At 48.0% G+C, this 15,471-nt stretch overlaps 1 long non-coding RNA gene across 1 annotated transcript; it reads left to right on the top strand.

Moving 5' to 3' along the window:
* The first annotated feature begins 792 nt into the window (after nucleotides 1-792).
* On the top strand, nucleotides 793-14,278 carry LOC119154930. The gene is made up of 3 exons (XR_005106559.1): nucleotides 793-1,379; nucleotides 2,241-2,325; nucleotides 14,075-14,278. It is a non-coding gene; the product is annotated as an uncharacterized LOC119154930 (long non-coding RNA).
* Nucleotides 14,279-15,471: the final 1,193 nt, after the last annotated feature.

The raw sequence follows: 15,471 nt of genomic DNA, 5'->3' as shown, positions 1-15,471 counted from the left end.
CCACCTTTGTTTTGGATTTATTTCTAGCAGAACAGCTATTTGTTCAGGTGCTTGGAGAAAGGTTTCCTCTATGTTTCTGCCTATCACAGCGTCACCCATTAAGAAGAATATTTTGATTTTCAGTTCCCCTTGGCAGGTTCACCTCTGCCTCTGTGCCTAGGCAGTGACTTGCACAGATGCCAGCTCACCACAAAACCATCCTGCTGTTTGCTTCTCCACAGCCTTTCATTAGATGTGAACCATGTTATATTCTAGACTAACTTACAGCCATGTATTTTGCTAAGAGGCTTCGGCTCTACCCTTGGAGAGGGGGAAAATGCTCTTATTTAGGTAAATACAGAGTTCCCACCGCATTGCATGAGCTGTGTGGCCCTGTAGATGTGAAGGCTGAGATCCAGCTGCTGCACGAGGACGGTGGGAGGAACACACGCTGCTGGTGCCGAGCCTGGGCTGGCTGGTGGGGCTGCTCAGCTGTGGTCACCCTGGTCCAGCCCTGGCCCTGGCAGGCTCTCGGCACTGAGCCTTTCTAACCAGCCTTTTGGCTGTGGGCTTGGCTGGGCTGCAGAGAGCTGTGAAATGCAGCCTGCTGTTGTTTGTCTGCTCCCTCTTCGCAGGAGTAGAGTTCATCTGCTTGCTAAGACTGCCCTCTCCTGAGGCAGCAGCCGGGAGGCAGCACTTAAAAATATTAGATTGGGTTCAAACCATCTCCTAATGATCAGTTCTGTTATTTCTCTGAATTGCTTTTGTCTGATAATGGTTTACTTTGGTTCATAATGGTTTCATTTTCTCTGCAGCAATATTGATGCAAGTGTGGAAGCCACATTAAGAAACAACATCCCGTCGGAGTTAAAACCCAGGTACAGCTCATTCCTGATGGTGTTCCCCACAGCCACGAGGAAGAGAAGAGGGATTTTTCTCCCTCAGCTCCTCCAGCTGTAGACATGGAGCCCATGCTCAGCGAGGCACCCTTCTGCAAACCCACGCTGCTGGACAGGCCAGACCCGGGGTTTATCCCTCCGGACCGTGAGCATGTCATCTCTTCTGGGCTGCCGCCAGCGGGGCCCTGCTCATCTCGTTCCACCTTAAACCCTTCTGAGCAGTGTGCCTTGGCCTTCTGTGCCCCATCTCTAGAGGAGGAGGAGATCTCTGCTCAGTCCTGCAGTGCTAATGAATAGCAACATCTCTGAAACAGTGTGACAGCGTGGGTGAGGTTCTGCCACCTCTAAAAGGAAAAACAATTAAGCCTATTTTCCCCTGCCCCAGTTTAAGCTTAAATCTTAAGCCTGGGATGGAATAGCAGTCTCATGTGTTTCAGACACCTAAATTACTTTCAAGCTGCTTCTCCACTGGGCATAGGAGGCTGCTGCACCATATAAATTGTAAGTGATGCTCCTTTTCAATTTCCTTGTGCGCCGGATCGCGCTGGTGGGGCGATGCCCTGGCGCTTTCCCGTTCTGTCCAGGTGTTTATGGGCTGTGACACTGTGGGCACCCCAAATGCAACGTTCCTCTTCCAGCTGCACACACATAACTCTGTCAGCAGCTTCAAGACACAGAGCACCATGGGAGGGTTCGCTAATTGTTTAGAGAAGCTACTCTATTTTTAAATGCTGCCCTAAAGGTTTGGGAAGTGAAAAACTTACAGAAAAGAGAAAGGAGGAGGGCGGGGATGAATAAAGTTCTTTCCATATGTTTTCTGTATGTTTCTAGTTCAGTATCTTCTGATGTGGCTGTTTCCAGATCTCTGAAGAGCTTATTGCAGTGGTACCGAGGGCTTATAGAAAATTTAGGCATGTAAAAATTAGCTTTCATCCTAAATTGTCTCCTTATTTTCTCTTGAATCAGGAATTGACAGATATATTTCTGATTTGTTTATTGTCTGCAAATTGCTGAATATTGGCATCCCTGTTATCTAAATATAAATTTGAGAAGAGCTAGAAGACTTTTGCAGGGGTGGCCCATATCTCAGCGTATATGTGGGTTTTGAGTTTATCAGAGGAGCTATGCAGATTGGGAACTAAGCCTGCTTTTTTAAGATGGACTGTTTTGTTGTTTTGTTGTTGTTGTTTTTAAAACAAATAGCTCTTATATATCAAGCAAACTTGTTTTAACACCTAATTAAGTTAATTTAGGTGGTTTAGTATAGTTCAGCAGCAGCCCCAAGTCGTGGTCTTCCACCCGATCTCACATATTGATTCTACTGGTGTTTTGTCCATAAATCTTTTTTCTGTTTCTGTGCAGCTGTAATTGTGTTTGAGAAATGGAAAAATCTTATGTGCCCAAGCCACCTAAAGTGCATAATTACTCCACTGAAATACCTTTGGAGGTAAGTGCGAGCTGGGACTGAAGTTTCACAACAGTTTCTTGGTAGTTTCTGAAAGAAATTGTGTACAGGCAGCTTACAGGAGCAGTGGGCTGGGGGCAGCAGTGGGGGCCAAGCCTGCGACAGTGCCAGGCAATGCCAAAACAGCTTCCACCCTGGCTCCTGCTGGCACCGCAATGATGTGCAAAGCCTTTCTCACAGAAATGCGCTTCCTGCTAGGTGACTTGAGCAGGATTTCAGCAATGCTTCTTCTGACTGCCTTCTGAGGCACCTTTTGTTTTTCAGATCAACCTTCTTCAGGATCCCTTGGGAGCTTTTGTTCTGGAAATCGAGTCCACAGGGGTGTTTTCTTTCCCTGACTTCTCATTAGTTAAAATCCAAATTATACAAGCCAAGAGGGGTTTTGGCAGGTTGGTTTGGGGTTTTTTCCCCCTTTTGGAGCAGTTCAAGTATTTGTTCCTTGCTGGAGCAATTGCATACTTTACAGATGTTAACACCCAGCCTGTCTTTTAAGAATTAGGAATTGTGCACATACACAGCCATTGGTTTGGTTCTCAGACTGTGCGGTTTACATGCTAAAGCAGCGTGTGTGTGTGTGTGTGTGTATATATGTTGTGTGAAGATGTGGTTGTCTGGGGGATTGAACAGTAAAATTCAAAAGACCTGATGCATGTTTCTGCCTACACCTGATTTGGGTTTGTTTATCTCCAGATGTAAGCACCGAATCCATCTGTTCCTTCACATTGTAGTAAGATAATTTTACAAAGAATTGAGTAAAGGCAGCATGTTGTCACTGGAGTAGTATTCCCATATTGTAAATGCACATCAGCTTGTGCAAATACAAAAGACATTTGTTAAATATCTGCACTGAACCTTTCTGGTACTTCCCTTCGCCTTGCATCCTTGTTCTTGTGGAACCTTGATGGGGAGACTGGGCAGGCCAAGGGCGTTGGGATCTTTGTGATTGTTAATTCAGCATACCTCAAAGCTGGAAAAATCCCAACACTCGGGATCCTGGGTCTGAGAGATAAAGACATTTAATGTCCCCCCTACAGGTAATCCCCTGGCACACAGGGTAAGCCCACTCTCCCCCTTCCCTGCAGTACCTCAGTGTGCAGTGGCTTTTCCCAATACCAAATTTTTTAAAAATACCATGTCCAGCAGAAGCTGCACAGAACCAGATACCTCTGAGGAGGTATCTCCCATCCCTAAGTGGTAGCTGGCCTGTTATGCTGGCTGCCAGGAGGATTTATGGACAGGCTGTCATTGTCCTCAGAAACATGTCCTGTGCATCACAGCCAGGACGTGGCTTAATGGATGCCTCTCCCTGCTGTCATGTCTGCTGGTCCCTTTTGTCTGTGCCTCTCTGCACAGTACGTTTGCTACACCTGTGAGTTCTACCACTCATGCAAAGATCTAGGATTAAACAGAACTGCACCCTGCAATACTGGAAATGGTTTTCTGGAAATGTTAATTTCCCAAGGGCTTTAAATCAAAGGTTGGTAGATGGAGCTGCCGTGATTTAAGTGCTTTCTGCCTTCCAGAGCAGTGGTGCAGGTACGTCTGCAGAAGGCAGGTCCAGCTGGCTGTGCCCCTATGCAGCCCTGTGCCCAGGCCAGCACAAGATCACCTAGAGTCAGGAATGTTTACTTGCATTTATGTGGTCTTGAAAGACTTCTTAAATTGTGTGAATACGATGGAAAATGGATTTTTCCTGCCCACCTAAGCAAGCTTTTAGTGATTAATGCTGTAAAGTAAAAACAACAGCCACAAATCTGGTTTTATAACGTGCTGTGGATTCCAGGTCTATGAAAAATGCATGCTTCATAAAAGAAATTTTTTCTTCTCCTAGTACTCTTTCAAAAAATACCTTATCTCCTTAAAATCCTCTTGTCTCTTGTCTCCATAGCTGCATTTTAATGCTAATGGGATACATAGCTTCATAATTCTTTGTCTCCTTGCATTGGTACAAGGCTAAACTCTACTGCAGAATAGGTATGTTCTACTGGAGAAAAACTTAGCAGAAGAGAGAGGATTCACTCATCAGCTGTGAAATTAGTTGAGCTTTTTTATCTGTTTTTCCCCTAGAGATGTATTGTGTGCCATAACTACCCCAAGGAAAAGGAAATCTTGAGGTACAGGATGAGTTGCTTGCTGTTGTGTCTCTGATACTGAACAGTAAAGAGAAAGACTGTTGTGGGCTGCAGATATTTCAATTCACATAATTCTTTATTCTAAAACTGTGATTACTTTCTTTCAATGGTGGGAGAAACTGTCTGCTTTTGTGTTACAGCTAAGGAAGTACAGAGGCTCTGTAAACAAGGAGGTCTCCTTGTTAAAAATACATTTTGCTGGAAGCGCTGCTTTCCAGACCAGGGTCTTACTTGGTTTTGTGCCTCAAGGGAAAGTCTGGGACACTGACCATTGTTCCTGCTTTCTTTTGGTTGCTCTGTGTAAATGGCTGTACTTCGGCAGCATTTTCCTTGTGATCTTTTTCCCCATAACAGGACTTTGTTCCTTCTTGTTGCTGTTCTCCAGGGAGGGAGCAAGTGGCTGCACATTGCATGCAGACCGCAAGAAACAGCGCGCAGAGCAGCAGATGCTCTGCAGGGTAGCCGGGGGTTCCTCCCACCCTTTCAAGCAGCAGAGCTGCACAGATACCCCTGTGAACTGGCCATGTTCAACCTCCCTTGGCATGAGAGCAAGCCCAACAGATGTGTATCAAAGCACGTTGGTAGGTGGTTGGGAAGGCTGCCTGGGCAGCGGCTGGTATTGCAGGGCTAGCAGTGGGCTCTGCACCTCTTGTCCTTTTCTCTGGACAAGAAGTAGCTGCAAAACCTCCCTGCCATCTTTCAAAAAGTAGATGAGATCAGCTGGGTAGGTCTTTCAAAGAGGCTGGTCTGTAACTTCCCTGCAAAACTGGAGCTCAGTGATATGAAGCTGCTGCCTGCAGGTCTGGTCCTGAGTGCCTGGGAGAGACCTCGCAGAGCTGGGCTGAAGGTGCAGGGAGTGACACAGGGGAAGGCAGCGAGGGCTTCAGTCAGCATCCTTGCTGCTGTCGAGCATCCTGTACAAAATTTCCGTAGATAACATCCATCGTTGTCCAAACCTGCAAGAAGCAGCCGTGCTAGCAATGGGCTGTCCTGGCAGGAGCGTGCCCTGGCAGCGGTCAGCAAGGATGGCTCCGTGGCTGGCTCAGTGGGAAGGTGGATGCCCAGCATGGAAGTTGGTCCCTGCCCTGCTCCCGTATGGCTGCTCAGCTCGCCCGGCACCAGTCCTAGCTGGTGTGCTTGACCCAGCCTTCCTGGAGCTTATCCCTAGTCCACTGGGCTGAATGTAAACCGAAGGGTTTTCTTTGAACAAGAGATTTCAGAGGCTCTGTTCCTAACTACAGCAAAGCACGCTGCTACTCAGAGATAAAGGCACGTTGTGAGTCAGGATATTCTTCCTGCTCGTGAAGCTATCCTGAAATTGCAGATATGGATTATATGACTTGAACGCTGCACTATTTATGATGTGTGTTCAGTCACCTAAATCATGTTGGCAGTGTTTGAGCTTTGCCCGGATAATTGATTCAAATGTAAATTGAAGAAATAAATCCTTTACAGCTAAAATATGCCCTCTTTTTATCTTGATTCTTTTTCTTCTTTTTGTTGAACGGCATAGAAAATATGTAGTTATAATCTCATAAATAGATATTTGACTACCTTTGTAGGAGGGCAGGTAAAACGAGGTTTGTATGGTCTGTTCTGAAATGCTTTACTGTTTTGTTTATTGAATTACTAACCTGTCTGTAACTTGGCTTCTGTACTTCTGGTCAATAATCTGCTTGTAGAAATGTTTGTGCCATTCTTCAACACCAAGGCCAGGTGGTTATTTATTTCTTTAAGTTCTTAAGCACATTAGTTGAGGATAAAGGATCAGAGAAATATATATATATATTTTGTTTTAATAGCCATGAAGTGAACGTGTGGTGAACGTGTACCCTGCTGGCATCAAAGGTTTCTTTGGTTTGTGAATCTGCGCAGAGGGATGCGGACTGGCATCAGGACAAGCCTTTGCAGCATTTTGTGAATGTTTTAAGCTATTTCATTAAAGACAGGGCTCACGCGCTAACTACAAGCCAACAAAACAGTGCTGTTTGAGCTTTCCTTGCAGTCGGGTCGCGTTTAATCAGCAGTTCTGCAGATGGTAATTCTTGGAGCTGGTGTCTCTTCGGCGCAGCCTGGCAGGACCCTCGCTCCCTTACCCTGGCAGCTCAGGGACGGCGGTTCTACTCCCCAGCAAGCATTCAGCCAGTGCCTGGAATCAGGCGCTTGGCATTCCTCGGGCTATAAATATTTGGGCGTTTTTCATGTCTCGGGGCAGGAATCCCAGCACTGCAGACGCTGGGCACTTGCTGCCTTGTCAGGATTTTGCTCTGCCCTTGTCAGCTTTTCCCTTTGCTCTGGCATTAAAATAATTAAACCACCCTGAACGGATCATGGCTGTCCATTCAGGACTGGCACTTCTTGCTGACAGCTATTGCTTTCAGGTCATTCAGAGGGAAGTACCAGCTCTTTGTAGCACGTGTGAAAGCACTCGTCCACCTCCCCTCATGGTTTTGGTCTCAGAGTCCCTGGGAGCAGGAGCTGGAGCCCCCCAAAGTGTAATATCCTTGAAATGTGTCACCAGTCACTGCGATGTTTCTCTGTGTCCTTGGTGTCTGCATAAATGTCCAGACCTCCTTTTGAATCTAATTAACTTCCTGGCTTCGGAGATGTCCTTTGGCAGAATATCCCATATTTGAATCATCCATGTGAAAACACATTTTTCCTCTGCCAGTTCTCCAAAAGCCAAAAATCCCTGCTCTAGCTGTTCGTGCCACAGTCCTGTTTGCTGAAAGTCTTGTGGTTGTGTGATTTCTTTTCCCTTATTTCACTTCTGTCTTTGCTTACCTCACCGCAGTCTGGGGCAACTGGTGCAGCAACCCAGTGTACCAATGCGTGATGGTATTGTACCCCAGCTTGACTGCCATGGTGGGAGATGCTGCCTGTGCCACTTCCAAAAACATAGCAAGGTCCATCTTTCCTTGCCACTCTCCACCCTCTCCTCACCCTCCATCCACCCGTCTCTTGGAGGCACTCTGTGTGCCTTCCAACACTCAGTGTTCCCTTGATTTCTTGCTGGACCGAAAGGGCCTGGGTTGCTTCTGTATTCGTATAACAAGGGTTTTTTTGTGCCCTGTATCATTGCTGCCAGTGGTTAAGCATCAGTATTTATAGGTTTTGTTATACAGCTTCTTGCATGTTCGTTCTGTTTATAGGGGAAAAAAATTGCAAATAAAATGGTTCACGCCCAAACTCGCCACTATCCAGAATCTGAATTTTTCCCTCCATATCTCTGTGCTGGGCTGTTATGAACAGCAGATTTTGTGACTGGCTTCAGAGCCCGACTCTGACTATTTAGAAAACATCCATTCAATAAATCATATGGGGAGCAGCTGCCGCTCTCTGCTGAGCCAAGGCACATCAGATAAAATATTGCTCATTTATTTAGTTTGGTAGAAATAAAGTTGCTGTAGTGGAACATCATTACAGGCTGTTCTTAATTCACCTCAGGGCTATTTCTAATAGCAGCACACAATTCTCCTGTGACAGTCTGAGTGAATGAGATGGGTGTTTTGATGTCAAGCTGAATGTAAGAAAGGTTTTAGGAATCAAAGCTTTGAAAGAGAAATAACTACTGTTTGTGCTCTGATACTGGAAGAGGTCCCTGTTTTATTATTAACACTATAGCTATTGAAAGTCCTGACACTTGTTCCTTGGGGATTTGAAGCAATTCAAGCCACAAAATACTGTTTCAGCTCAGCCTTTTACAAGTCACTGCATGTTGGTAAAGCCGAAGGTGGCTTTGATAGCTGGTGGAAGCACCCAGGGCTGGCATTAACTTAACGGTGTTTGATTTTTTTTCAGCTGTGTGGCATCTGGGAAACCTATTTCTGCCCAGCTCTTGGCTTGCAGCAGATAGCTGCTCTTGCCCAAGCAGAATGGTTTCTGAAAAGCTGTCCAAAGCATTTGAATTTAGACCTGCTGCTTTGCACAAATGTCATCAGCCTAATATTCAGCAATGGGGCTGTGGCATCTGCAGGCATGTTGCCTGCTGATCTGAAAAGATGCTAGAGGCTGTTACTCGAAAGAATGAAAAGGAAAAAAAGGTGAAGGAGTAGGAAGACAGAGTGTTGCAATGTAGGACTGGGTGCACGTTTTCTTTCATAAGGGATAGGCATCTAATCAGGATCCTGCTTTTCTCCTTAGAAAATGAAGTCTCAAGATGTCTCATTTCCTCCTTGCATCATGGCATGGTGAGAAGAAGTGAGAGAATCGTGTGGCTCCAAAGCCGTTACCGTACCACAGGCAAGGCAGACAGCCACCGTGACTGTGCTTTGTGTGTTATGTCTTTAAATGCCCGGTCTCCCGAGTGAGGCAGCAGGCGTTTCACAGTCATTTTGGGTGTGAAATGCTGCAGAAGGGAGCCATGCATCCCGCTCTGCCATGGCAGCATTTCTTTGCCCTTGCTCGTCTTAATGATTCTCTATAAAATAGAAATAACTGGCAGAAAACGTGTAAGTGGCTCCAGCTTCCAGAAAAGCAGCTTGTGTCGCTGAGAGCGCTAAAGGTAACGATGCAACAGCAGCGCCCGGATTCCCCCATGCTGAATTGCATTTTGGTTGACAAAACAGATGCTTTTTGTACAGGCACTGCCCTCGCTGCTGGCGGGATTTAGCACCGGCAGCACTGTGACCCTGAAGTCCCGGGTGCTTGATCACCGGCTCCTCCGCGCCAGCTCCCAAGGGCGCAGTGTCACAGGCACGCCGAGAATTCGTGCAAGTGACAAGCTGCTCGTGGTTCCTGGGAAGAAATGAACAACAGGAGAAAATGATTTACAAGTCGCTGGTCTTATCAGGGTCTGAGTCTGAACAGCATGGCAGCAACAGCAATATTGCTGGTGCCCATGGTCATATTAAACGTGGTCCCTCTCCTGACAGCCCAGACCACTCCTGCCTGAGAGTAACGGCTCCTGGAAAGGAAAAAGGTTTTGTCTGCTGAAATAGCAAAGATCAGGGAGCAGAGTGCTCTTTGCTGACTGCTAGAGATGACCTTGATTCTATGTGTGAGGGCTGTGAAGTATCATAATTCAGTGAAAATACTTATTCTGAGCTGTGCGGCACAAGCTCAAAGAATCTCAAGACCCCATTTTCATCTGAGTAATTTTATGTGGCAAATAAGGAAGTAAATTTTTTTTATTCAGGCTCTCTGCTCCAAGTAAACCTCCAGAGTGCTCATCTCCTGTACATAAAAGTTTCTCAAAATGCTGGTGATAAAGCTGTTTAGTTCAGCTGTATTTCCATGCTATCGGTGACTTTGTTAAACAGCGGTTCCCTGCAGACAGCTGTCGCTTTGATGCTAGTTGGTGTATGGCACATTAAAAATCCTTAACTTGTTTCTAAAGTCTCACTAAAAACCCTACTGGGACTTTGATGTTGAGAAGATTCCACTCAAAGTACCCAAACTCTCTGAAGCTCGCCCGGTCTTATCTTGGAGGCAGACCAGGGAGCGGTTGCCTCAGGCAGTAAAATATCAGTGGCAGCAAAAATGTGTAGTGATTATTTATGGTCTGAGCATCTGCAGTCAGGAGAGGCTGCTGGAAATTACCAGAGCCTAGCGACGCCTTGAAGAATCCAGTTCTTCATTTCGGGGACAGTCTGAACGGCCACGTGCCGTGGTTCGGCCACCTCATGCCGAGGCTGATTCCAGCAGGACCACGGCAGCAGTTTCACGCTCAGATTCCAGCTGGAAGCACCTGTGCCCCCAAATGTTTACCAAGGGGCGCTCTGGCTAAACGATAGGCTGGTAAAGCAACTGTGGAGCCTTATTTAGGTTTTAATTAGATGGCGGGAAGTTTTTAACCGTGACACTTGTTTTTCCCTGCCATGCAGCTGAGTGCGGTGGCGCGGGGGGCATCGCTCGCAGGTGGCAGGGGCCTCGGTGTGGCTGCCTTGGGGGTGTTGCCGTTGCGGGTGTGAGGAGCTCTAGCTGTGGGGCTCGTTAGTGGATATTGTTAATGGATCACTCTGTGCTCTTCCAGCATTAATGGAGTCTTGTTTTTACTGAGTGAGTGAAATTGGCCTTGAACCAATTATTATTTTTTTTTTTCCTCAGCTTCATTCTATAGTGTGAAATACCAGGGCCGGGTGTGTGCCTTGCTCTGCTGTGCTGTATTTATTTTCTGGGTTGTTGCTTAGTTCTTTGCAACGGGTCAGATACGCATCAAATTGATTTTCAGACTTAAAGGAGAATTAAGTGACATTTCTCTTTTTCTTTTTTCCTGTGGGTGTCTATCTTGCATTTTTGTGCACAGGAATCAATCTGACCCTACTGTGAGTCGCTTTAGAAGAGCGTTATCCCATGCGTGTCTTTGAAATCATTTTCTGCACAACACTCCCAACCGCTTCAAACCCAGCCCCAGCGGTGGCCACCGCGCTCCAGCGCTGCGCTGGACGGGGCCAGGCTCCAGCAAAGCGCCTCTGCCGCGGCCCCGCCGCGGAGGGCTGCCCTCCGCTGCGGGGGATGCTGCGGGGGGGGCGCGGGGGTCCCTGGCCCCGGGCTCGGAGGGGTTCTCTGCCCCCTCGGGTTGTGTGTGGGTCCCTGCCCCGCCGCGCCGCCGCCAGCAGGGGGCGGTACTACGCCAGCTGCGCCGCCCCCCGGAGCACCCGCCCGGAGCGGGGCCGCCCGCCGCGCCCCGGGTCGCAGGGTCGAGCCCCGGCCGCCTTAGCCCCGCGCTGGGCATGCACCGGGCCCTTTTCCTGCCCCCGGGGTGTCCCCCCCGGGTGCTTCCACCCGCGGCGGGGCGCTGGATGCGTTCAGCAGCCTCGGGGAGGCGCGCCGCGGCTCGCTCCCCCGGGGCACCGGGGCTGGGCGGCGGGTCCCGCTCCCGCCCCAGCTCGGGGCCCCCCGCGCTGCCCCACCGTGGGGGAGGAAACCGGGCTCCTGCTCGCTCCCCTTCCCTCACCTGAGAGCTGAGGTCCTTGCCCGTTTTTTGCAAGGAAGTTGCCCGTCGGTTTGGAAGCAGGGAGCGGGGGCAGATGCGTGTGAGATCCGCCGGGTCTCCGGGGGCGTGAGAGCTGGGCAGGGGCTGGGTGCTCGGCACCCCCCGCGCCAGCTGCAGCCGTGGGGTGGGTGCGGAGTGCACGGGGCCGGAGGCGGCAGAGCTGCCTGCCCGGCCGCCGTGACCCCGTCCTGCCCTGCCTGCCCCACGTTGTGTCCTCTCTAGCGTCCCTTCGCCTCCCCAGTGCCGCCCTGGTGTTTCGAGGCTCCTACCCTGAGACAGGACCCACACTCCGACCGGCACCGCACTGACCGTGGAAGGGGAAATAGCATATGGGTGAGTTAGACCTGTCCTGCTCATTAGGATAATTAACTCATTAGCAAGGTTTGTTTAACATGAACTCTCTCTTCTGTTTGGGCTGTGGTTTCTTTAAAGCAGTTGGTATCTTCCTAGAAGTAAGCACTTATTTACATAATGCTGACTCCAAACCCCTGACTGCTTGTAGGGGCTGTAATTTATCCCCTGAGGAACGTCTGGACAAAGCACAGCACTAATTCTGCCACCTGTGCTGATGATGTGTCCAGAGAGACCATGTCAAATCTCTATTAAAAGCTGAGAATAAGATAGAAAGCCTAAAATCTTTACTTAGAGAAGATTTATGTGTGTAATATAAAGCTGCTGCTAATTCTTCCCAGGGATTAATAGAGACAATCAAGGACAATTTCACTCAATATTGCATTTCTTTTTGTAAAGCGAAGCTTCCCGAAATCTGAGGCGAGACAGAAGCATGGCTTTGGGTCTGTGTTGCTCTCTTTCAGTCAAATGGAAATAGCTGTCTTTATTTTAGAAGTCTCTGTTGGCACCACAGTGCTGACACTTCCTGAGACAATGAAATGGACAGAAATCTATTTTCCAGGCTGGAAGGAAGGCAAAAAATAAATTAGAAGAATGAAGAGCGAGGAGGAATTGAGGCGTTCACAGCGCTCGCAGCGCAAGTGAATGGAAGTGATGGGAAGAAGGCAGGAAAGGGATTCATTTGTTTAAAATATGGGACTCGATTTGACTTTGAGGTGCACGTTGCATCAGTGATAAACCTGCGCTGCCCTGCGGGGCGAGCGCCGGGCAGCACACGCGCAGGGATGATGGTGCGGATGGGCCACGGGGCTTCTTATGGCCACGTACCCCAGACGCGGAGCGAGCCCGTGCGTGCCCTGGGGGCCCTTCGCTGAAGGCTCCTGGCAGTCCCCAGGGAAGGTTACAGGCTCTTCGGCTGACCTGACCAGGCTTCTAAACTGCAGGTGATCTGGGGCAAGCAGCCAGGCTTGCCTTGTGTGGGGCCAGGTGAAAAGGGATGCCCAGGGGAAACCTGGGATGTGCCAGACCTGGAAAAGTCAAGGTGCGAGATGTCCACCCAGAAGAGATGCTCGGGGTGTCACTTTATCATCAGGCAGAGCTGAAGTCAGGCACTCACAAAACATTGCAAAACAGTGGAAGCAACGGATGACCAGAGCGGCTGGGGAAGGACTTGCAGTGCTTCCTGGGCACCCCTGCCTGCTGGGGCTCCGGCCCCCTGCGAGCCCTTTGGCCAGCGCTGCTGCCCGCGCTGCGTGACTGCAGAAACGCCTCCGCTTGCACACTGCAACTTGTCACGTTATGTCTGGCTAATGAAGTTTGTCTTTTTTTGCGGCCGATAGCATTGCGCTCATTCTACTTCAATGCACATCTTGGAAGCAGAAAGTTTCCCGTCTATAAAATTCCTTGAGACATTGATTTGTTGTTATCTCATGGCAGCGATTTTACCCTGCCTGGCTGTTTATGCTCGGCATTGCGGATCCAGAAATCAATGCTGCTGTTCTTGCTCCTTTTGACAGGCAGCTCCTTAGAGCAGCTGCCGGTGAGTCTCGTGTTCTTTTCCATGTTTCTCCTGCCCGTGCTCTCTGCGTGGCCCTCCCCTGAGATCATGTTTCTGTTTCTCAAGTTGCCTATGTAGGAGACTGCATGGATGAGTGATCAGACAGAAGCCAATCTGGAAAGGATGCTTCTGACGTGTGCCCACGCACAAGGTGCCACTGGCCCCTGGGACATGCGCTAAGCAGGAGTCCCGGGTCAGTGCGAGCCTGGGATCGATTTGGCAAGGCTCGCTGCTGTTATAAAGAGTGATTGGTATTAATTAAGCTGCTCTGCCCTTGTGGGCTGCTGACAATAGAAGCTGCTAAACCAAGTGTAAATCTGGCCGTGCGGACTGTGGGGTTCTGACAATCCTGGGCTAAAGTCCAGTCCCAAAACTTGAGGAGGTTTTGATTCCTTCAGTTCTTACTAAAACCCTCCAGTTCCTTTCTAGAGATTTTAGTTCATGTTTTGATGAATCTTGTTGCTAGAAATCAGCTTTTAAGACTGGCTCTGGGAGGATTCATCCATCCCAAACCAGACGGGAACACTGGTAACTTTACAAAGACAGAAGCTTTGCTAACGCAGCGTTTCTGGTTAGCATGATGCACATGTTACACTGGATCAGGTAGTGCAGAGAGATGTTTCCTCCTTCTGCTTCTCTGAGCAATTCCATCGACAGGAACGGAAAAAAAATCTCCTCTGAGCAAGGCTGCTTGCAATGAGGCAGGGTGAATACAGCATCAAGTGACACTTTTCCATGCATTTATTTTTCCAGTCTCCAGACTGAATTGCCACTGACCAACACGCCGGCTGAAATGTCAGACCCACTGCAGTGCAAGTCCCACCGTTTCACCATCGCTGCTGTATTCTCCAGTAAAGTGCCAGGTGAGGAAAATGGTTCATAAAGCTGAACTTCAGCTATTTGGGAACCAGGCTGGAGGTTCACAGCCCACGTGCAGCCAGAGTTTAAAACTTACTGCATTTTTTTCCCCCTTCCTTTTCCAGTTTCTGTTCTAGCAGCCTAATTTAATTTGAGGTTTGCTGTGTTATTTTCCTCCCTGAGTGCTTTCTCTTGAGCTGGCTTCTTTTTGCTGACATCAGGGAAGTTACTTTCCATCAATGTTTGAACTGAGCGGTTTCATTAATGTTCACAGCATCCATTTGGAAGTAGTCACGTACTTCTAGGAAGCCTCGCTCCAAGAGAACAGGCTGCATATTTGCACAAGGCAGCTCCATCACAGGGTGTAATTCATGCCTCCAGATTTAGGTTTTTCACCTCAAGAGGCAGGATTCAGTTTATGTATATTCTTAATAAGGAGTTACTATTTGCCCATTAAAGAAGTTTTACAGGCTGAGGTTACTCTTTTTTTTTTTTTTTTTTTAAATATGTATATATATATATATTCACCATATAAAAATGAAGAAGCTTTGTGCTCCTGTAGCTTACAAACCACCTCTGGAATGTCTCAAACCCATCATTTGTTATAAAAATGTGGTAGTGTTCTTATTTCACTGTGGTGAAAAAATTCTGATTTTTTGGTTTGTGTTTTGGTTTTGTTGTTCTTTAATGTTGCTTGACATCTTAGTTTCAGATGTATGCAATTCACCAAAGTTTCCCCTAGGCTTCTATGGTTTGGAACATTAGAGAAAAAATATCAGTGAATGTAAGCATATTTAATAAATTACAGTATTTCTTTAATATTACTCTTCTAAAGTTCCTGTTGCTGTTTAACCTGCCATCTTTCTAAGCCACAAGCTCAGGGCCGTTCAGATGCCAGAGGCTGCTCCGGAGCATCTTTCCTCTGCGGGCGTTAGTCTTTCGATAAGCCCTTCCACTTTCCAACATTTGTGTGGTGATAATCTCTTCTAGCATTTCTTGCAATGCTTCATTTTAATATATATTCCCTTGTCACTGCAGAACTGAATTCAGCCTCCCAGTAAGTGATATCTAAATCACTGCTGCAAGGAGAGAATGAAATATAGGTGTGTGAGAGAGAGGGAAAGGATATGACTGAATAAGAGAAACTCACACAGCAAGAAGAAATATCTGCAGCGGTGTACAGAAATGTGCTGCTTTCCTCACGGCTTCTGCTGGCTGCCGTTGGTACAACACGTGTGTGTCAGGTATGAACACCGGCGTCTGCCTCTTGCCATTAAATGGCAAGATGATCA

The sequence above is a fragment of the Falco rusticolus genome, chromosome 10, assembly GCF_015220075.1.
Source record: "Falco rusticolus isolate bFalRus1 chromosome 10, bFalRus1.pri, whole genome shotgun sequence".
Lineage (NCBI taxonomy): Eukaryota > Metazoa > Chordata > Aves > Falconiformes > Falconidae > Falco > Falco rusticolus.
This window is presented reverse-complemented; position numbering and strand designations above follow the sequence as displayed.